The sequence below is a fragment of the Schistocerca serialis genome, chromosome 6, assembly GCF_023864345.2.
Source record: "Schistocerca serialis cubense isolate TAMUIC-IGC-003099 chromosome 6, iqSchSeri2.2, whole genome shotgun sequence".
NCBI classification, from domain to species: domain Eukaryota; kingdom Metazoa; phylum Arthropoda; class Insecta; order Orthoptera; family Acrididae; genus Schistocerca; species Schistocerca serialis.
This window is the reverse complement of record NC_064643.1, coordinates 4715794-4739852: the sequence shown is the minus strand read 5'-3', so window position 1 is coordinate 4739852 and position 24059 is coordinate 4715794.

The following is a 24059-nucleotide window of genomic DNA, read 5'->3' as shown; positions in this document are numbered from 1 at the left end:
AATTTTTGCGTCCGATTCAAAAATCTAGACTCACAGGAGACGGACCATTTGGTGACCGCGGCAGCAATATCCCTTTGGAGACAAGTCGGCTGGAGGACAATGTACTGAATCTAGACGCAATTTGCGTGTTCCATCGTCATTAGGAGGCGCTGAACGTTACAATTAACTATCATTTTGGCGGCGGATTCGAAAATGTACTCACAGGAGAAGGATCATATGGTGCCCGAGACAGTAATATCGCCTTGGATACAAGTCGGCTGGAGGACGATATATTGAATCTCGACGCAATTTGAGTGTTCCATCGCCATTAGGAGGCCCTGAACGTTACAATTAACAATCAGTTTTGCGTCGGATTCGAAAATCTAGACTCACAGGAGAACGACCATAAGGTGCCCGAGGCAGCAATAGACCCTTGGAGACAAATCGGCTGAATTCTGATTTATTGGATCTCGACCCAATTTGAGTGTTCCATCGTCATTAGGAAGCCCTGAACGTTACAATTAACTATCAGTTTTGCGTCGGATTCGAAAATCTAGACTCACTTGCGGCGGACCATAAGGTGCCCGGGGCTATATCACCTTGTAGACCAGTGTGCTGGAGGACGATGTATTGAATCGCGACGCAAATTGAGTGCTCCATCGTCATTAGGAGGCCCTGAGCGTTACAATTACATTTTGGCGTCGGATTCCAAAATCAAGACACACAGGTGAACGACCATATGGTGCCCGAAGCAGCAATAGTCCCTTGGAGACAAGTCGGTTGGAGGCAGACGTATCTAATCTCGACGAAATTTGAGTGTTCCATCGTCATTAGGAGGCCCTGAACATTACAATTAACTATCAGTTTTGCGTCGGATTCGAAAATCTAGACTCACTTGCGACGGACCATAAGGTGCCCGAGGCTATATCCCCTGGTAGACCAGTGCACTGGAGGACGATATATTGAATCGCGACGCAATTTGAGTGCTCCATCGTCATTAGGAGGCCTTGAGCGTTACAATTAACTATCATTTTTGCGTCCGATTCCAAAATCTAGACACACAGGAGAACGACCATATGGTGCCCGAAGCAGCAATAGTCCCTTGGAGACAAGTCGGCTGGAGGATGATGTATTGACTCTCGACGCAATTTGAGTGATCCATCGTCATTAGGATGCGATGAACGTTACAATTAACTATAATTTTAGAATCGGATTCGAAAATCTACTCCCAGGAGAAGGATCATTTGGTGCCCGAGACTGCAATATCCCCTTGGATACAAGTCGGCTGGATGACGATGTATTTAATCTCGACGCAATTTGAGTGTTCCATCGCCATTAGGAAGCCCTGAACGTTACAATTAACAATCAGCTTCGCGTAGGATTCGAAAATCTAGACTCACATGAGAGCGACCATAAGGAGCCCGAGGCAGCAATATCCCCATGAAGACAAGTCGCCTGGAGGACGATGTATTGAATCTCGACGCAATTTGTGTGTTCCATCGTCATTAGGAGGCCCTGAACGTTACAATTAACTATCAGTTTTGCGTCAGATACGAAAATCTAGACTCACAGGAAAACGATCATAAGGTGCCCCAGGCAGCAATAGTCCCTTGGAGTAAAGTCGGCTGGAGGACGATGTATTGAATCTCGACGCAATTTGAGTGTTCCATCGTCATTACGAGGCCTTGAACTTTACAATTAACAATCAGTTTTGCGTCGGATTAGAAAATCTAGACTCACAGGAGAACGAACATAAGGCGCCCGAGGCAGCAACAGACCCTTGGAGACAAGTCAGCTGAAGGACGATGTATTGAATCTCGACGCAATTTGAGTGTTCCATTGTCATTAGGAGGCCCTGAACGTTACAAATAACTATCAGTTTTGCGTGGGATTCTAAAATCTAGACTCACAGGGTAACGACCATAAGGTGCCCGAGGCAGCAATAGACCCTTGGAGACAAATCGGCTGAATGCCGATCTACTGAATCTCGACGCAATTTGAGTGTTCCATCGTCATTACGAAGCCCTGAACGTTACAGTTAACAATCAGCTTCGCGTCGGATTCGAAAATCTAGACTCACATGAGAGCGACAATAAGGAGCAAGAGGCAGCAATATCCCCATGAAGACAAGTCGGCTGGAGGACGATGTATTGAATCTCGACGCAATTTGTGTGTTCCATCGTCATTAGGAGGCCCTGAACGTTACAATTAATTATCAGTTTTGCGTCGGATTCGAAAATCTAGACTCACAGGAAAACGATCATAAGGTGCCCCAGGCAGCAATAGACCCTTGGAGTCAAGTCGGCTAGAGGACGATGTAATAGATCGCGACGCATTTTGAGTGTTCCATCGTAACTAGGAGGCCCTGAATGTTACAATTAACTATCATTTTTTCGTCGGATTCGAAAATCTAGACTCACTTGCGACGTATCATAAGGTGCCCGACGCTATATCCCCTTGTAGACCAGTGCGCTGGAGGACGATGTATTGAATCGCGACGCAATTTGAGTGCTCCATCGTCATTAGGAGGCCCTGAGCGTTACAATTAACTATCATTTTTGCGTCGGATTCCAAAATCTAGACACACAGGAGCACGTCCATAAGGTGCCCGAAGCAGCAATAGAACCTTGGAGACAAGTCGGCTGAAGGACGATGTATTGAATCTGGACGCAATTTGAGTGTCCCATCGTCATTAGGAGGCCCTGAATGTTACAATTAACTATCAGTTTTTCGTCGGATTCGAAAATCTAGACTCACAAGAGAAGGACCGTAAGGTGCCCGAGCCGGCAACAGACCCTTGGAGACAAGTCGGCTGGAGGCCGATGTATTGAATCTCGACGCAATTTGAGTGTTGCATCGTCATTAGGTGGCCCTGAACGTTACAATTAACAATCATTTTTGCGTCGGAATCGAAAATCTAGTCTCACAGGAGAACGATTATAAGGTGCCCCAGACAGCAATAGACCCTTCGAGACCAGTCGGCTGGAGGACGATGTATTGACTCTTGACGCAATTTGAGTGTTCCATCGTCATTAGGAGGCGCTGAACGTTACAATTAACTATCATTTTAGCGTCGGATTAGAAAATCTACTCACAGGAGAAGGTTTTTATGGTGCCCGTGACAGCAATATCCCCTTGGATACAAGTCGGCTGGAGGACGATGTATTGAATCTCGACGCAATTTGAGTGTTCCATCGTCATTAGGAGGCCTTGAACGTTACAATTAACAATCAGTTTTGCGTCAGATTAGAAAATCTAGACTCACAGGAGAACGAACATAAGGTGCCCGAGGCAGCAATAGACCCTTGGAGAGAAGTCAGCTGAAGGACGATGTATTGAATCTCGACGCAATTTGTGTTTTCCATTGTCATTAGGAGGCAATGAACGTTACAATTAACTATCAGTTTCTCGTCGGATTCAAAAATCTAGACTCACAGGAGACGGACCATATGGTGCCCGAGGCAGCAATATGCCCTTGGAGACAAGTCGGCTGGAAACCGATGCATTGAATCTCGACGCAATTTGAGTGTTCCATCGTCATTATGAGGCGCTGAACATTACAATTAACTATCAGTTTTGCGTCGGATTCGAAAATCTAGACTCACAGGGGAACGACCATAAGGTGCCCGAGGCAGCAATTGACCCATGGAGACAAGTCGGCTGGAGGTCGATGTATTGAATCTTTACGCAATTTGAGTGTTCCATCGTCAATAGGAGGCCCTGAACGTTACAATTAACTATCGTTTTTGCGTCGGATTAGAAAATCTAGACTCACAGGAGAACGACCATAAGGTGCCCGAGGCAGTAATATGCCCTTGGAGACAAGTCGGCTGGAGGACGATGTATCTAATCTCGACGCAATTTGAGTGTTCCATCGTCATTATTAGGCTTGAACGTTACAATTAACAACCAGTTTTGCGTCGGATTAGAAAATCTAGACTCACAGGAGAACGAACATCAGATGCCCGAGACAGCAACAGGCCCTTGGAGACAAGTCGGCTGAAGGATGATGTATTGAATCTCGACGCAATTTGAGTGTTCCATCGTCATTAGGAGGCCCTGAACGTTAAAATTAACTATCAGTTTTGCGTCGGATTCAAAAATCTAGACTGACAGGAGACGGACCATTTGGTGACCGAGGCAGCAATATCCCCTTGGAGACAAGTCGGCTGATGGACGATGAATTGAATCTCGACGCAATTTCAGTGTTCTATCATCATTATGAGGCGCTGAACGTTACAATTCACTATCATGTATGCGTCGGATTTGAAAGTCTACTCACAGGAGAAGGATCATATGGTGCCCGAGACAGCAATATCGCCTTGGATACAAGTCGGCTGGAGAACGATGTATTGAATCTCGACGCAATTAGAGAGTTCCATCGTCATTATGAGGCCCTTAACATTACAATTAACAATCAGTTCTGCGTCGGATTCGAAAATCTAGACTCACAGGAGAACGACCATAAGGTGCCCGAGGCAGCAGTAGACCCTTGGAAGCAAGTCAGTTGAAGGACGATATTTTGAATCTCGACGCAATTTGAGTGTCCCATCGTCATTAGGAGGCCCTGAGCGTTACAATTCACTATCAGTTTCTCGTCGGATTCAAATATGTAGACTCACGGGAGACGGACCATATGGTGCCCGAGGCAGCAATATGCCCTTGGAGACAAGCAGGTTGGTGGCCGACGTATCTAATCTCGACGAAATTTGAGTGTTCCATCGTCATTAGGAAGCCCTGAACATTACAATTAACTATCAGTTTTGCGTCGGATTCTAAAATCTAGACTCACAGGGGAACGACCATAAGGTGCCCGAGGCAGCAGTAGACCCTTGGAGACAAATAGGCTGAATGCCGATCTATTGAATCTCGACGCAATTTGAGTGTTCCATCGTCATTAGGAAGCCCTGAACGTTACAATTAACAATCAGTTTTGCGTCGGATTCGAATATCTAGACTCACAGGAAAACGATCATAAAGTGCCCCAGGCAGCAATAGACCCTTGGAGTCAAGTCGGCTGGAGGACGATGTAATGGATCGCGACGCAATTTGAGTGTTCTATCATAACTAGGAGGCCTTGAATGTTACAATTAAGAATCAGGTTTTCGTCGGATTCGAAAATCTAGACTCAATGGAGACGGACCATAAGGTGCCCCAGGCTATATCCCCTTGTAGACCAGTGCGCTGGAGGACGATGTATTGAATCGCGACGCAATTTGAGTGCTCCATCGTCATTAGGAGGCCCTGAACTTTACAATTAACTATCATTTTTGCGTCGGATTCGAAAATCTGGACTCACAGGAGAACGACCATAAGGTGCCCGAGGCAGCAATAGACCCTTGGAGACGAGTCGGCTGGAGGACGATGTATTGACTCTCGACGCAATTTGAGTGATCCATCGTCATTAGGAGGCCCTGTACGTTACAATTAACTATCATTTTAGCATCGGATTCGAAAATCTACTCCCAGGAGAAGGATCATATGGTGCCCGAGACAGCAATATCCCCTCGGACACAAGTCGGCTTGAGGCCGATGTAATGAATCTCGACGCAATTCGAGTGTTCCATCGTCATTATGAGGCCCTGAACATTACAATTAACTATCAGTTTTGCGTCGGATTCTAATATCTAGACTCCCAGGGAAACGATTATATGGTGCCCGAGACAGCAATATCCCCTTGGATACAAGTCGGCTGGATGACGATGTATTGAATCTCGACGCAATTTGAGTGTTCCATCGTCATTAGGAGGCCCTGAACGTCACAATTAACTATCAGTTTTGCGTCGGATTCAAAAATCTAGACTCACAGGAGACGGACAATATGGTGACCGAGGCAGCAATATCCCCTTGGAGACAAGTCAGCTGATTTACGATGAATTGAATCTCGACGCAAATTGAGTGTTTTGTCGTCATTTGGAGGCGCTAAACGTTACAATTCACTGTCATTTTTGCGTCGGATTTGAAAATCTAGACTCACAGGAGAACGACCGTAAGGTGCCCTAGGCAGCAATAGACCCTTGGAGACAAGTCGGCTGAAGGACGATGTATTGAGACTCGACGCAATTAGAGTGTTCCATCGTCATTAGGAGGAACTGAACATTAAAATTACCTATCAGTTTTGCGTCGGATTCGAAAATCTAGACTCACTGGAGAATGACCATATGGTGCCCGAGACAGCAATATCCCCTTGGATACAAGTCGGCTGGAGGACGATGTATTGAATCTCGACGCAATTTGAGTGTTGCATCGTCATTAGGAGGCCCTGAACGTTACAATTAACTATCATTTTAGCGTCGGATTCGAAAATCTACTCACAGGAGAAGGATCATATGGTGCCCGAGACAGAAATATCCCCTTGGATACAAGTCGGCTGGAGGACGATGTATTGAATCTCGACGCAATTTGAATGTTCCATCGTCATTAGGAGGCCTTGATCGTTACAATTAACAATCAGTTTTGCGTCGGATTAGAAAATCTAGACTCACATTAGAACGAACATACGGTGCCCGAGGCAGCAATAGACCCTTGGAGACAAGTCGGCTGAAGGACGATGTATTGAATCTCGACGCAATTTGAGTGCTCCATCGTTATTAGGAGGCCCTAAACATTACAATTAACTATCATATTTGCGTCGGATTCGAAAATCTAGACTCACAGGAGAACGACCATAAGGTGCCCGAGGCGGCAATTGACCCTTGGAGACAAGTCGGCTGGAGGACGATGTATTGACTCTCGACGCAATTTGAGTGATCCATCGTCATTAGGAGGCCCTGAACGTTACAATTAACTATCATTTTTGCGTCGGATTCGAAAATCTAGACTCACAGGAGAACGACCATAAGGTACCCGAGGCAGCAATAGAACCTTGGAGTCAAGTAGGCTGGAGGACGATGTGTTGACTCCCGACGCAATTTGAGGGATTCATCGTCATTAGGAGGCGCTGAAGGTTACAATTAACTATCATTTTAGCGTCGGATTCGAAAATCTACTCACAGGAGAAGGATCATATGGTGCCCGAGACAGCAATATCCCCTTGGATACAAGGCGGCTGGAGGACGATGTATTGAATCTCGACGCAATTTGAGTGTTCCCTCGTCATTAGGAGGCCATGAACGTTACAATTAACAACCAGTTTTGCGTCGGATTAGAAAATCTAGACTCACAGGAAAACGACCATAAGGTGCCCGCGGCAGCAATAGACCCTTGGAGACAAGTCGGATGATGGACGATGTATTGAATCTCAACGCAATTTGAGTGTTCCATCGTCATTAGGAGGCCCTATCTATCATCATTTTTGCGTCGGATTCGAAAATCTAGACTCACAGGTAAACGACCATAAGGTGCCCGAGGGAAAAATAGACCCTTGGAGACAAGTCGGCTGGAGGACGATGCATTGACTCTCGACGCAATTTGAGTGTTCCATAATCATTAGGAGGCCCTGAACGTTACAATTAACTATCATTTTTGGGTCGGATTCGAAAATCTAGACTCACAGGAGAACGACCGTAAGGTGCCCGAGACAGCAATATCCCCTTGGATGCAAGTCGGCTGGATGACGATGTATTTAATCTCGACGCTAATTAAGTGTTCCATCGTCATTAGGAGGCCCTGAACGTTACAATTAACTATCAGTTTTGCGTCGGATTCAAGAAACTAGACTCACAGGAGACGGACCATTTGTGTGACCGAGGCAGCAATATCACCTTGGAGACAAGTCGGCTGATGGACGATGAATTGAATCTCGACGCAATTTGAGTGTTCTATCGTCATTAGGAGGCGCTGAACGTTACAATTGACTATCATTTTTGCGTCGGATTCGAAAATCTAGACTCACAGGAGTCCGACCATATGGTGCCCGAGGCAGCTATATTCCCTTGGAGTCAAGTCGGCTGGCGGCCGATATATTGTATCTCGACGTAATATGTGTGTTCCATCGTTATTGGAGTCCCTGAACATTACAATTAACTAACTGCTTTGCGTCGGATTCTAATATCTAGACTCACAGGGGAACGATCATAAGGAGCCCCATGCAGCAATAGACCCTGGGAGACAAATCGGCTGAATGCCGATATATTGAATCTCGACGCAATTTGAGTGTTCCATCGTCATTAGGTAGTCCAGAACGTTACAATTAAGAATCAGATTCGCCTCGGTTTCGAAAATCAAGACTCACAGGACAGCGACCATAAGGAGACCGAAGCAGCAATATCCCCTTGGAGACCAGTCCGCTGAAGGACGATGTAATGAATCGCGACGCAATTTGAGTGTTCCATCGTCATTAGGAGGCCTTGATCGTTACAATTAACAATCAGTTTTGCGTCGGATTAGAAAATCTAGACTCACAGGAGAACGAACATAACATGCCCGAGGCAGCAATTGACCCTTGGAGACAAGTCGGCTGGAGGACGATGTATTGACTCTCAACGCAATTTGAGTGATCCATCGTCATTAGGAGGCGCTGTACGTTACAATTAACTATCATTTTTGCATCGGATTCGAAAATCTACTCCCAGGAGATTCATCATATGGTGCCCGAGACAGCAATATCCCCTTGGATACAAGTCGGCTGGATGACGATGTATTGAATCTCGACGCAATTTGAGAGTTCTATCGTCAATAGGAGGCGCTGACCGTTACAATTCACTATCATTTTTGCGTCGGATTCGAAAATCTAGACTCACAGGAGTAGGGAAATGTGGGGCCCGTGACAGAAATATCCCCTTGGAGACAAGTCGGCTGGAGGCCGATGTATTTATTCGTGACGGAATTTGAGTGTTCCATCGTCATTAGGTGGCCCTGAACGTTATAATTAACTATCAGTTTTGTGTCAGGTTCGATAATCTAGACTCACAGCAGAACGATCATAAGGTGCCCGAGGCAGCAACAGACCTTTGGAGACAAGTCGGCTGGAGGACAATGTATTGAATCTCGACGCAATTTGAGTGTTCCATCGTCATTACGAGGCCTTGAACGTTACAATTAATAATCAGTTTTGCGTCGGAGTAGAATATCTAGACTCACAGGAGAACGAACATAAGGTGCCCGAGGCAGCAATTGACCCTTGGAGACAAGTCGGCTGAAGGACGAAGTATTGAATCTCGACGCAATTTGAGTGTTCCATCGTCATTAGGAGGCCCTGAACGTTAAAATTAACTATCAGTTTTGTGTCGGATTCAAAAATCTAGACTGACAGGAGACGGACCATTTGGTGACCGAGGCAGCAATATCCCCTTGGAGACAAGTCGGCTGATGGATGATGAATTGAATCTCGACGCAATTGCAGTGTTCTATCATCATTATGAGGCGCTGAACGTTACAATTCACTATCATTTTTGCGTCGGATTCGAAAACCTAGACTCACAGAAAAACGACCATAAGGTGCCCGAGGCAGCAGTATCCCCTTGGAGACAAGTCGGCTGGAGGACAATGTATTGAATCTCGACGCAATTTGAGTGTTCCATCGTCATTTGGAGGCGCTGAACGTTACAATTACCTATCATATTAGCGTGGGATCCGAAAATCTACTCACAGGAGGAGGGTCATATGGTGCCCGAGACAGCAATATCGCCTTGGATACAAGTCGGCTGGAGGAGGATGTATTGAATCTCGACGCAATTAAGGTATTCCAACGTCATTAGGAGGCCCTGAAAGTTACAATTAACAATCACTTTTGCGTCGGATTAGAAAATATAGACTCACAGGTGAACGTCCATAAGGTGCCAGAAGCAGCAATAGAACCTTGGAGACAAATCGGCTGAATGCCGATCTATTGAATCTCGACGCAGTTTGAGTGTTCCATCGTCATTAGGAAGCCCTGAACGATACAATTAACAATCAATTTCGCGTCGGATTCGAAAATCTAGACTCACATGAGAGCGACCCGAGGCAGCAATATCCCCATGAACCCAAGTCGGCTGGAGGACGATGTATTGAATTTCGACGCAATTTGAGTGTTCCATCGTCATTAGGAGGCCCTGAACGTTACAATTACCTATCAGTTTTGCGTCGGATTCGAAAATCTAGACTCACAGGAGAAGGACCGTAAGGTGCCAGAGGCAGTAATAGACCCTTGGAGACAAGTCGGCTGAAGGACGATGTATTGAATCTCGACGCAATTTGAGTGTTCCATCGTCATTAGGAAGCCCTGAGCGTTAAAATTAACTATCAGTTTTGCGTCGGATTCGAAAATCTAGACTCACAGGAGAAGGATCATATGGTGCCCGAGACAGCAATATCGCATTGGATACAAGTCGGCTGGAGAACGATGTATCGAATCTCGACGCAATTAGACAGTTCCATCGTCATTAGGAGGCCCTGAACGTTACAATTAACAATCAGTTTTGCGTCGGATTAGAAAATCTAGACTCACAGGAGAACGTCCATTAGGTGCCTGAAGCAGCAATAGAACCTTGGAGACAAGTCGGCTGGAGGACGATGTAATGGATCGCGACGCAATTTGAGTGTTCCATCGTAACTAGGAGGCCCTGAACGTTACAATTAACTATCAGTTTTTCGCCGGATTCGAAAATCTAGACTCACTTGCCACGGACCATAAGGTGCCCGAGGTTATATCCCCTTGTAGACCAGTGCGCTGGAGGACGATGTATTGAATCTCGACGCAATTTGGGTGATCCATCGTCATTAGGAGGCCCTGAACGTTACAATTAACTATCATTTTTTGCTTCCGATTCAAAAATCTAGACTCACAGGAGACGGACCATTTGGTGACCGAGGCAGCAATATCCCTTTGGAGACAAGACAGCTGCAGGACAATGTATTGAATCTCGACGCAATTTGAGTGTTCCATCGTCATTAGGAGGCGCTGAACGTTACAATTAACTATCATTTTAGCGTCGGATTCGAAAATCTACTCACAGGAGAAGGATCATATGGTGCCCGAGACAGTAATATCGCCTTGGATACAAGTCGGCTGGAGGACGATATATTGAATCTCGACGCAATTTGAGTGTTCCGTCGCCGTTAGGAGGCCCTGAACGTTACAATTAACTATCAGTTTTGTGTCGGATTCTAAAATCTAGACTCACAGGAGACGGACCATATGGCGCCCGAGGCAGCAATATGCAATTGGAGACAAGTCGACTGGAAACCGATGTATTGAATCTCGACGCAATTTGAGTGTTCCATCGTCATTATGAGGCCCTGAACATTACAATTAACTATCAGTTTTGCGTCGGATTCTAAAATCTAGACTCACAGGGGAACGACCATAAGGTGCTCGAGGCAGCAATAGACCCTTGGAGACAAGTCGGCTTAAGGACGATGTATTGAATCTCGACGCAATTTGAGTGTTCCATCGTCATTAGGAGGCCCTGTACGTTACTATTAACTATCAGTTTTGCGTCGGATTCAAAAATCTAGACCCACAGGAGACGGACCATATGGTGCCCGAGGCAGCAATATGCCCTTGGAGACAAGTCGGCTGGAGGACGATGTATTTAATCTCGACGCAATTTGTGTGTTCCATCGTCATTATTAGGCTTGAACGTTACAATTAACAATCAGTTTTGAGTCGGATTAGAAAAACTAGACTCACAGGAGAACGACCATAAGGTGCCCGAGGCAGCAATAGACCCTTGGAGACAAGTCAGTTGAAGGACGATGTTTTGAATCTCGACGCAATTTGAGTGTTCCATCGTCATTAGGAAGCCCTGAACGTTACAATTAACAATCAGCTACGCGTCGGATTCGAAAATCGAGACTCACATGAGAGCGACCATAAGGAGCTCGAGGCAGCAATATCCCCATGAAGACAAGTCGGCTGGAGGACGATGTATTGAATCTCGACGCAATTTGTGTGTTCCATCGTCATTAGGAGGCCCTGAACGTTACAATTAACTATCAGCTTTGCGTCGGATTCGAAAATCTAGACTCACAGGAAAACGATCATAAGGTGCCCCAGGCAGCAATAGCCCCTTGGAGTCAAGTCGGCTAGAGGACGATGTAATGGATCGCGACGCAATTTGAGTGTTCCATCGTAACTAGGAGGCCCTGAATGTTACAATTAACTATCAGTTTTTCGTCGGATTCGAAAAACTAGACTCACTTGCGACGGACCATAAGGTGCCCGAAGCTATATCCCCTTGTAGACCAGTGCGCTGGAGGACGATGTATTGAATCGCGACGCAATTTGAATGCTCCATCGTCATTAGGAGGCCCTGAGCGTTACAATTAACTATCATTTTTTGCGTCGGATTCAAAAATCTAGACTCACAGGGGACGGTTCATTTGGTGACCGAGGCAGCATTATCCCTTTGGAGACAACTCGGCTGGAGGACAATGTATTGAATCTCGCCGCAATTTGAGTGTTCCATCGTCATTAGGAGGCGCTGAACGTTACAATTAACTATCATTTTAGCGTCGGATTCGAAAATCTACTCACAGGAGAAGGATCATATGGTGCCCGAGACAGTAATATCCCCTTGGATACAAGTCGGCTGGAGGACGATGTATTGAATCTCGACGCAATTTGAGTGTTGCATCGTCATTAGGTGGCCCTGAACGTTACAATTAACAATCACTTTGCGTCGGATTCGAAAATCTAGTCTCACAGGAGAACGATCGTAAGGTGCCCCAGGCAGCAATAGACCCTTGGAGACCAGTCGGCTGGAGGACGATGTATTGACTCTCGACGCATTTTGAGTGATCCATCGTCATTAGGAGGCCCTGAACGTTACAATTAACTATCATTTTAGCGTCGGATTAGAAAATCTACTCAAAGGAGAAGGATCTTATGGTGCCCGAGACAGCAATATCCCCTTGGATACAAGTCGGCTGGAGGACGATGTATTGAATCTCGACGCAATTTGAGTCTTCCGTCGACATTAGGAGGCCTTGAACGTTACAATTAGCAATCAGTTTTGCGTCGGACTAGAAAATTGAGACTCACAGGAGAACGAACATAAGGTGCCCTAGGCAGCAATAGACCCTTGGTGACACGTCAGCTGATGGACGATGTACTGAATCGCGACGCAATTTGAGTGTTCCATCGTAACTAGGAGGCCCTGAATGTTACAATTAACTATCAGTTTTTCGTCGGATTCGGAAATCTAGACTCACTTGCGACGGACCATAAGGTGCCCGAGGCTATATCCCCTTGTAGACCAATGCGCTGGATGACGATGTATTGAATCGCGACGCAATTTGAGTGCTCCATCGTCATTAGGAGGCCCTGAGCGTTACAATTAACTATCATTTTTGCGTCGGATTCGAAAATCTAGACACACAGGAGAACGACCATATGGCGCCCGAGGCAGCAATAGTCCCTTGGGGACAAGTCGGCTGGAGGATGATGTATTGACTCTCGACGCAATTTGAGTGATCCATCGTCATTAGGAGGCGATGAACGTTACAATTAACTATCATTTTAGCATCAGATTCGAAAATCTACTCCCAGGAGAAGGATCATATGGTGCCCGAGACAGCAATATCCCCTTGGATAAAAGTCAGCTGGATGACGATGTATTGAATCTCTACGCAATTTTAGTGATCCATCGTCATCAGGAGGCCCGAACGTTACAATTAACTATAATTTTTACGTCGGATTCAAAAATCTAGACTCACGGGAGACGGACCATTTGGTGACAGAGGCAGCAATATCCCTTTGGAGACAAGTCGGCTGGAGGACAATGTATTGAATCTCGACGCAATTTGTGTGTTCCATCGTCATTAGGAGGCCCTGAACGTTACAATTAACTATCAGTTTTGCGTCGGATTCGAAAATCTAGACTCACAGGAAAACGACCATAAGGTGCCCCAGGCAGCAATAGACCCTTGGAGTCAAGTCGGCTAGAGGACGATCTATTGAATCTCGACGCAATTTGAGTGTTCCATCGTCATTAGGAAGCCCTGAACGTTACAATTAACAATCAGCTTAGCGTCGGATTCGAAAATCTAGACTCACATGAGAGCGACCATAAGGAGCCCAAGGCAGCAATATCCCCATGAAGACAAGTCGGCTGGAGGACGATGTATTGCATCTCGACGCAATTTGTGTGTTCCATCGTCATTAGGAGGCCCTGAACGTTACAATTAACTATCAGTTTTCCGTCGGATTCGAAAATCTAGACTCACAGGAAAACGATCATAAGGTGCCCCAGGCAGCAATAGACCCTTGGAGTCAAGTCGGCTAGAGGACGATGTAATGGATCGCGACGCATTTTGAGTGTTCCATCGTAACTAGGAGGCCCTGAATGTTACAATTAACTATCAGTTTTTCGTCGGATTCGAAAATCTAGACTCACTTGCGACGGATCATAAGGTGCCCGAGGCTATATCCCCTTGTAGACCAGTGCGCTGGAGGACGATGTATTGAATCGCGACGCAATTTGAGTGCTCCATCGTCATTAGGAGGCCCTGAGCGTTACAATTAACTATCATTTTTGCGTCGGATTCCAAAATCTAGACACACAGGAGAACGACGATATGGTGCCCGAGACAGCAATAGACCCTTGGAGACAAGTCGGCTGGAGGACGATGTATTGACTCTCGACGCAATTTGGATGATCTATCGTCATAAGGAGGCGATGAACGTTACAATTAACTATCATTTTAGCATCGGATTCGAAAATCTACTCGCAGGAGAAGGATCATATGGTGCCCGAGACAGCAATATCCCCTTGGATACAAGTCATCTGGATGACGATGTATTGAATCTCGACGCAATTTGAGTGATCCATCGTCATTAGGAGGCCCTGAACGTTACAATTAACAATCACTTTTGCGTCGGATTAGAAAATATAGACTCACAGGTGAACGTCCATACGGTGCCAGAAGCAGCAATAGAACCTTGGAGACAAATCGGCTGAATGCCGATCTATTGAATCTCGACGCAATTTGAGTGTTCCATCGTCATTAGGAAGCCCTGAACGATACAATTAACAATCAATTTCGCGTCGGATTCGTAAATCTAGACTCACATGAGAGCGACCCGAGGCAGCAATATCCCCATGAACCCAAGTCGGCTGGAGGACGATGTATTGAATTCCGACGCAATTTGAGTGTTCCATCGTCATTAGGAGGCCCTGAACGTTACAATTACCTATCAGTTTTGCGTCGGATTCGAAAATCTAGACTCACAGGAGAAGGACCGTAAGGTGCCAGAGGCAGTAATAGACCCTTGGAGACAAGTCGGCTGAAGGACGATGTATTGAATCTCGACGCAAATTGAGTGTTCCATCGTCATTAGGAGGCCCTGAGCGTTAAAATTAACTATCAGTTTTGCGTCGAATTCGAAAATCTAGACTCACAGGAGAATGACCATAAGGTGCCCCAGGCAGCAATATCCCCTTGCAGACAAGTCGACTGGAGGACAATGTATTGAATCTCGACGCAATTTGAGTGCTCCATCGTCATTAGAAGGCGCTGAACGTTACAATTAACTATCATTTTAGCGTCGGATTCGAAAGTCTACTCACAGGAGAAGGATCATATGGTGCCCGAGACAGCAATATCGCCTTGGATACAAGTCGGGTGGAGAACGATGTATCGAATCTCGACGCAATTAGACAGTTCCATCGTCATTAGGAGGCCCTGCACGTTACAATTAACAATCAGTTTTGCGTCGGATTAGAAAATCTAGACTCACAGGAGAACGTCCATTAGGTGCCTGAAGCAGCAATAGAACCTTGGAGACAAGTCGGCTGGAGGACGATGTAATGGATCGCGACGCAATTTGAGTGTTCCATCGTAACTAGGAGGCCCTGAACGTTACAATTAACTATCAGTTTTTCGCCGGATTCGAAAATCTAGACTCACTTGCCACGGACCATAAGGTGCCCGAGGCTATATCCCCTTGTAGACCAGTGCGCTGGAGGACGATGTATTGAATCTCGACGCAATTTGGGTGATCCATCGTCATTAGGAGATCCTGAACGTTACAATTAACTATCATTTTAGCGTCGGATTCGAAAATCTACTCACAGGAGAAGGATCATATGGTGCCCGAGACAGTAATATCGCCTTGGATACAAGTCGGCTGGAGAACGATATATTGAATCTCGACGCAATTTGAGCGTTCCGTCGCCATTAGGAGGCCCTGAACGTTACAATTAACAATCAGTTTCGCGTCGGATTCGAAAATTTAGACACACAGTAGAACGACCATAAGGTGCCCGAGGCAGCAATAGACCCTTGGAGACAAGTCGGCTGGAGGACGATGTATTGACTCTCGACGCAATTTGAGTGATTCATCGTCATTAGGAGGCGATGAACGTTACAAATAACTATCAGTTTTGCGTGGGATTCTAAAATCTAGACTCACAGGGTAACGACCATAAGGTGCCCGAGGCAGCAATAGACCCTTGGAGACAAATCGGCTGAATGCCGATCTACTGAATCTCGACGCAATTTGAGTGTTCCATCGTCATTACGAAGCCCTGAACGTTACAGTTAACAATCAGCTTCGCGTCGGATTCAAAAATCTAGACTCACATGAGAGCGACAATAAGGAGCAAGAGGCAGCAATATCCCCATGAAGACAAGTCGGCTGGAGGACGATGTATTGAATCTCGACGCAATTTGTGTGTTCCATCGTCATTAGAAGGCCCTGAACGTTACAATTAATTATCAGTTTTGCGTCGGATTCGAAAATCTAGACTCACAGGAAAACGATCATAAGGTGCCCCAGGCAGCAATAGTCCCTTGGAGTAAAGTCGGCTGGAGGACGATGTATTGAATCTCGACGCAATTTGAGTGTTCCATCGTCATTACGAGGCCTTGAACTTTACAATTAACAATCAGTTTTGCGTCGGATTAGAAAATCTAGACTCACAGGAGAACGAACATAAGGCGCCCGAGGCAGCAACAGACCCTTGGAGACAAGTCAGCTGAAGGACGATGTATTGAATCTCGACGCAATTTGAGTGTTCCATTGTCATTAGGAGGCCCTGAACGTTACAAATAACTATCAGTTTTGCGTGGGATTCTAAAATCTAGACTCACAGGGTAACGACCATAAGGTGCCCGAGGCAGCAATAGACCCTTGGAGACAAATCGGCTGAATGCCGATCTACTGAATCTCGACGCAATTTGAGTGTTCCATCGTCATTACGAAGCCCTGAACGTTACAGTTAACAATCAGCTTCGCGTCGGATTCGAAAATCTAGACTCACATGAGAGCGACAATAAGGAGCAAGAGGCAGCAATATCCCCATGACGACAAGTCGGCTGGAGGACGATGTATTGAATCTCGACGCAATTTGTGTGTTCCATCGTCATTAGGAGGCCCTGAACGTTACAATTAATTATCAGTTTTGCGTCGGATTCGAAAATCTAGACTCACAGGAAAACGATCATAAGGTGCCCCAGGCAGCAATAGACCCTTGGAGTCAAGTCGGCTAGAGGACGATGTAATAGATCGCGACGCATTTTGAGTGTTCCATCGTAACTAGGAGGCCCTGAATGTTACAATTAACTATCATTTTTTCGTCGGATTCGAAAATGTAGACTCACTTGCGACGTATCATAAGGTGCCCGACGCTATATCCCCTTGTAGACCAGTGCGCTGGAGGACGATGTATTGAATCGCGACGCAATTTGAGTGCTCCATCGTCATTAGGAGGCCCTGAGCGTTACAATTAACTATCATTTTTGCGTCGGATTCCAAAATCTAGACACACAGGAGCACGTCCATAAGGTGCCCGAAGCAGCAATAGAACCTTGGAGACAAGTCGGCTGAAGGACGATGTATTGAATCTGGACGCAATTTGAGTGTCCCATCGTCATTAGGAGGCCCTGAATGTTACAATTAACTATCAGTTTTTCGTCGGATTCGAAAATCTAGACTCACAAGAGAAGGACCGTAAGGTGCCCGAGCCGGCAACAGACCCTTGGAGACAAGTCGGCTGGAGGCCGATGTATTGAATCTCGACGCAATTTGAGTGTTGCATCGTCATTAGGTGGCCCTGAACGTTACAATTAACAATCATTTTTGCGTCGGATTCGAAAATCTAGTCTCACAGGAGAACGATTATAAGGTGCCCCAGGCAGCAATAGACCCTTCGAGACCAGTCGGCTGGAGGACGACGTATTGACTCTTGACGCAATTTGAGTGTTCCATCGTCATTAGGAGGCGCTGAACGTTACAATTAACTATCATTTTAGCGTCGGATTAGAAAATCTACTCACAGGAGAAGGTTTTTATGGTGCCCGAGACAGCAATATCCCCTTGGATACAAGTCGGCTGGAGGACGATGTATTGAATCTCGACGCAATTTGAGTGTTCCATCGTCATTAGGCGGCCTTGAACGTTACAATTAACAATCAGTTTTGCGTCAGATTAGAAAATCTAGACTCACAGGAGAACGAACATAAGGTGCCCGAGGCAGCAATAGACCCTTGGAGAGAAGTCAGCTGAAGGACGATGTATTGAATCTCGACGCAATTTGTGTTTTCCATTGTCATTAGGAGGCAATGAACGTTACAATTAACTATCAGTTTCTCGTCGGATTCAAAAATCTAGACTCACAGGAGACGGACCATATGGTGCCCGAGGCAGCAATATGCCCTTGGAGACAAGTCGGCTGGAAACCGATGCATTGAATCTCGACGCAATTTGAGTGTTCCATCGTCATTATGAGGCGCTGAACATTACAATTAACTATCAGTTTTGCTTCGGATTCGAAAATCTAGACTCACAGGGGAACGACCATAAGGTGCCCGAGGCAGCAATTGACCCATGGAGACAAGTCGGCTGAAGGACGATGTATTGAATCTCAACGCAATTTGAGTGTTCCATGGTCCGTAGGAGGCCCTGAACGTTACTACTAACTATCAGTTTTGCGTCGGATTCAAAAATCTAGACTCACAGGAGACGGACCATATGGTGCCCGAGGCAGTAATATGCCCTTGGAGACAAGTCGGCTGGAGGACGATGTATTTAATCTCGACGCAATTTGAGTGTTCCATCGTCATTATTAGGCTTGAACGTTACAATTAACAACCAGTTTTGCGTCGGATTAGAAAATCTAGACTCACAGGAGAAGCAACATCAGATGCCCGAGACAGCAACAGACCCTTTGAGACAAGTCGGCTGAAGGACGATGTATTGAATCTCGACGCAATTTGAGTGTTCCATCGTCATTAGGAGGCCCTGAACGTTAAAATTAACTATCAGTTTTGCGTCGGATTCAAAAATCTAGACTGACAGGAGACGGACCATTTGGTGACCGAGGCAGCAATATCCCCTTGGAGACAAGTCGGCTGATGGACGATGAATTGAATCTCGACGCAATTTCAGTGTTCTATCATCATTATGAGGCGCTGAACGTTACAATTCACTATCATTTATGCGTCGGATTTGAAAGTCTACTCACAGGAGAAGGATCATATGGTGCCCGAGGCAGCAATATCCCCTTGGAGACAAGTCAGCTGATTTACGATGAATTGAATCTCGACGCAAATTGAGTGTTTTGTCGTCATTTGGAGGCGCTAAACGTTACAATTCACTGTCATTTTTGCGTCGGATTTGAAAATCTAGACTCACAGGAGAACGACCGTAAGGTGCCCTAGGCAGCAATAGACCCTTGGAGACAAGTCGGCTGAAGGACGATGTATTGAGACTCGACGCAATTAGAGTGTTCCATCGTCATTAGGAGGAACTGAACATTAAAATTACCTATCAGTTTTGCGTCGGATTCGAAAATCTAGACTCACTGGAGAATGACCATATGGTGCCCGAGACAGCAATATCCCCTTGGATACAAGTCGGCTGGAGGACGGTGTATTGAATCTCGACGGAATTTGAGTTTTGCATCGTCATTAGGAGGCCCTGAACGTTACAATTAACTATCATTTTAGCGTCGGATTCGAAAATCCACTCACAGGAGAAGGATCATATGGTGCCCGAGACAGAAATATCCCCTTGGATACAAGTCGGCTGGAGGACGATGTATTGAATCTCGACGCAATTTGAATGTTCCATCGTCATTAGGAGGCCTTGATCGTTACAATTAACAATCAGTTTTGCGTCGGATTAGAAAATCTAGACTCACATTAGAACGAACATACGGTGCCCGAGGCAGCAATAGACCCTTGGAGACAAGTCGGCTGAAGGACGATGTATTGAATCTCGACGCAATTTGAGTGCTCCATCGTTATTAGGAGGCCCTAAACATTACAATTAACTATCATATTTGCGTCGGATTCGAAAATCTAGACTCACAGGAGAACGACCATAAGGTGCCCGAGGCGGCAATTGACCCTTGGAGACAAGTCGGCTGGAGGACGATGTATTGACTCTCGACGCAATTTGAGTGATCCATCGTCATTAGGAGGCCCTGAACGTTACAATTAACTATCATTTTTGCGTCGGATTCGAAAATCTAGACTCACAGGAGAACGACCATAAGGTACCCGAGGCAGCAATAGAACCTTGGAGTCAAGTAGGCTGGAGGACGATGTATTGACTCCCGACGCAATTTGAGGGATGCATCGTCATTAGGAGGCGCTGAAGGTTACAATTAACTATCATTTTAGCGTCGGATTCGAAAATCTACTCACAGGAGAAGGATCATATGGTGCCCGAGACAGCAATATCCCCTTGGATACAAGGCGGCTGGAGGACGATGTATTGAATCTCGACGCAATTTGAGTGTTCCCTCGTCATTAGGAGGAATTGAACGTTACAATTAACAATCAGTTTTGCGTCGGATTAGAAAATCTAGACTCACAGGAAAACGACCATAAGGTGCCCGCGGCAGCAATAGACCCTTGGAGACAAGTCGGATGTTGGACGATGTATTGAATCTCAACGCAATTTGAGTGTTCCATCGTCATTAGGAGGACCTATCTATCATCATTTTTGCGTCGGATTCGAAAATCTAGACTCACAGGTAAACGACCATAAGGTGCCCGAGGCAGCAATAGACCCTTGGAGACAAGTCGGCTGGAGGACGATGCATTGACTCTCGACGCAATTTGAGTGTTCCATCGTCATTAGGAGGCCCTGAACGTTACAATTAACTATCATTTTTGGGTCGGATTCGAAAATCTAGACTCACAGGAGAACGACCGTAAGGTGCCCGAGACAGCAATATCCCCTTGGATGCAAGTCGGCTGGATGACGATGTATTTAATCTCGACGCTAATTAAGTGTTCCATCGTCATTAGGAGGCCCTGAACGTTACAATTAACTATCAGTTTTGCGTCGGATTCAAGAAACTAGACTCACAGGAGACGGACCATTTGTGTGACCGAGGCAGCAATATCACCTTGGAGACAAGTCGGCTGATGGACGATGAATTGAATCTCGACGCAATTTGAGTGTTCTATCGTCATTAGGAGGCGCTGAACGTTACAATTGACTATCATTTTTGCGTCGGATTCGAAAATCTAGACTCACAGGAGTCCGACCATATGGTGCCCGAGGCAGCTATATTCCCTTGGAGTCAAGTCGGCTGGCGGCCGATGTATTGTATCTCGACGTAATATGTGTGTTCCATCGTTATTGGAGGCCCTGAACATTACAATTAACTAACTGCTTTGCGTCAGATTCTAATATCTAGACTCACAGGGGAACGATCATAAGGAGCCCCATGCAGCAATAGACCCTGGGAGACAAATCGGCTGAATGCCGATATATTGAATCTCGACGCAATTTGAGTGTTCCATCGTCATTAGGTAGTCCAGAACGTTACAATTAAGAATCAGTTTCGCCTCGGTTTCGAAAATCAAGACTCACAGGACAGCGACCATAAGGAGACCGAAGCAGCAATATCCCCTTGGAGACCAGTCCGCTGAAGGACGATGTAATGAATCGCGACGCAATTTGAGTGTTCCATCGTCATTAGGAGGCCTTGATCGTTACAATTAACAATCAGTTTTGCGTCGGATTAGAAAATCTAGACTCACAGGAGAACGAACATAACGTGCCCGAGGCAGCAATTGACCCTTGGAGACAAGTCGGCTGGAGGACGATGTATTGACTCTCGACGCAATTTGAGTGATCCATCGTCATTAGGAGGCGCTGTACGTTACAATTAACTATCATTTTTGCATCGGATTCGAAAATCTACTCCCAGGAGATTCATCATATGGTGCCCGAGACAGCAATATCCCCTTGGATACAAGTCGGCTGGATGACGATGTATTGAATCTCGACGCAATTTGAGAGTTCCATCGTCATTAGGAGGCCCTGAACGTTACAATTAACTATCAGGTTTGCGTCGGATTCAAAAATCTAGACTCACAGGAGACGGACCACTTGGTGACCGAGGCAGCAATATCCCCATGCAGACAAGTCGGCTGGAGGACGATGTATTGAATCTCGTCGAAACTTGAGTGTTCCATCGTCATTAGGAGGCACTGAACGTTACAATTCACTATCATTTTTGCGTCGGATTCGAAAATCTTGACTCACAGGAGACGGACCATTTGGTGCCCGAGGCAGCAATAGACCCTTGGAGACAAGTCGGCTGGAGGACGATGTACTGAATCTCGACGCAATTTGAGTGTTCTATCGTCAATAGGAGGCGCTGACCGTTACAATTCACTATCATTTTTGCGTCGGATTCGAAAATCTAGACTCACAGGAGTAGGAAAATGTGGGGCCCGTGACAGCAATATCCCCTTGGAGACAAGTCGGCTGGAGGCCGATGTATTTATTCGTGACGGAATTTGAGTGTTCCATCGTCATTAGGTGGCCCTGAACGTTATAATTAACTATCAGTTTTGTGTCAGGTTCGAAAATCTAGACTCACAGCAGAACGATCATAAGGTGCCCGAGGCAGCAATAGACCCTTGGAGACAAGTCGGCTGGAGGACGATTTATTGGATCGCGACGCAAATTGAGTGTTCCATCGTCATTAGGAGGCCCTGAATGTTACACTTAACTATCAGTTTTTCGTCGGGTTCGAAAAACTAGACTCACTGGAGACGGAGCATTAGGTGCCCGAGGCAGCAATATCCCCTTGGAGACCAGTCCGCTGGAATACAATGTATTGAATCGCGACGGAATTTGAGTGCTCCATCGTCATTAGGAGGCCCTGAACGTTACAATTATCTATCAGTTTTGCGTCGGATTCGAAAACGTAGAATCACCGGAGACGGACCGTGTGTTGCCCGAGGCAGCGATATCCCCTGGGAGACAAGTCGGCTGGAGGACGATGTAGTGAATCTCGACGCAATTTGAGTGGTCCTTCGTCATTAGGAGGCCCTGAACGTTGCATATATCTATCTGTTTTGCGTCGGATTCGAAAATCTAGACTCACAGGAGAACGACCATAAGGTGCCCGGGGCAGCAATAGACCCTTGGAGACAAGTCGGCTTGAGGCCGATGTTTTGAATCTCGACGCAATTTGAGTGTTCCATCGTCATAAGGAGGCCCTGAACGTTACAATTCACTATCATTTTTGTGTCGGATTCGAAAATCTAGACTCACAGGAGAAGGATCATATAGTGCCCGCGACAGCAATATCCCCTTGGAGACATGTCGGCTGGATGCCGATGTATTGAGTCTCGACGCAATTTGAGTGTTGCATCGTCATTAGGAGGCCCTGAACGTTACAATTATCTATCATTTTAACGTCGGATTCGAAAATCTAGACTCACATTAGAAAGAACATACGGTGCCCGAGGCAGCATAAGACCCTTGGAGACAAGTCGGCTGAAGGACGATGTATTGAATCTCGACGCAATTTGAGTGCTCCATCGTTATTAGGAGGCCCTAAACATTACAATTAACTATCATTTTTGCGTCGGATTCGAAAATCTAGACTCACAGGAGAACGACCATAAGGTGCCCGAGGCGGCAATTGACCCTTGGAGACAAGTCGGCTGGAGGACGATGTATTGACTCTCGACGCAATTTGAGTGATCCATCGTCATTAGGAGGCCCTGAACGTTACAATTAACTATTATTTTTGCGTCGGATTCGAAAATCTAGACTCACTGGGGAATGACCATATGGTGCCCGAGACAGCAATATCCCCTTTTATACAAGTCGGCTGGAGGACGATGTATTGAATCTCGACGCAATTTGTGTGTTGCATCGTCATTAGGAGGCCCTGAACGTTACAATTAACTATTATTTTTGCGTCGGATTCGAAAATCTAGACTCACAGGAG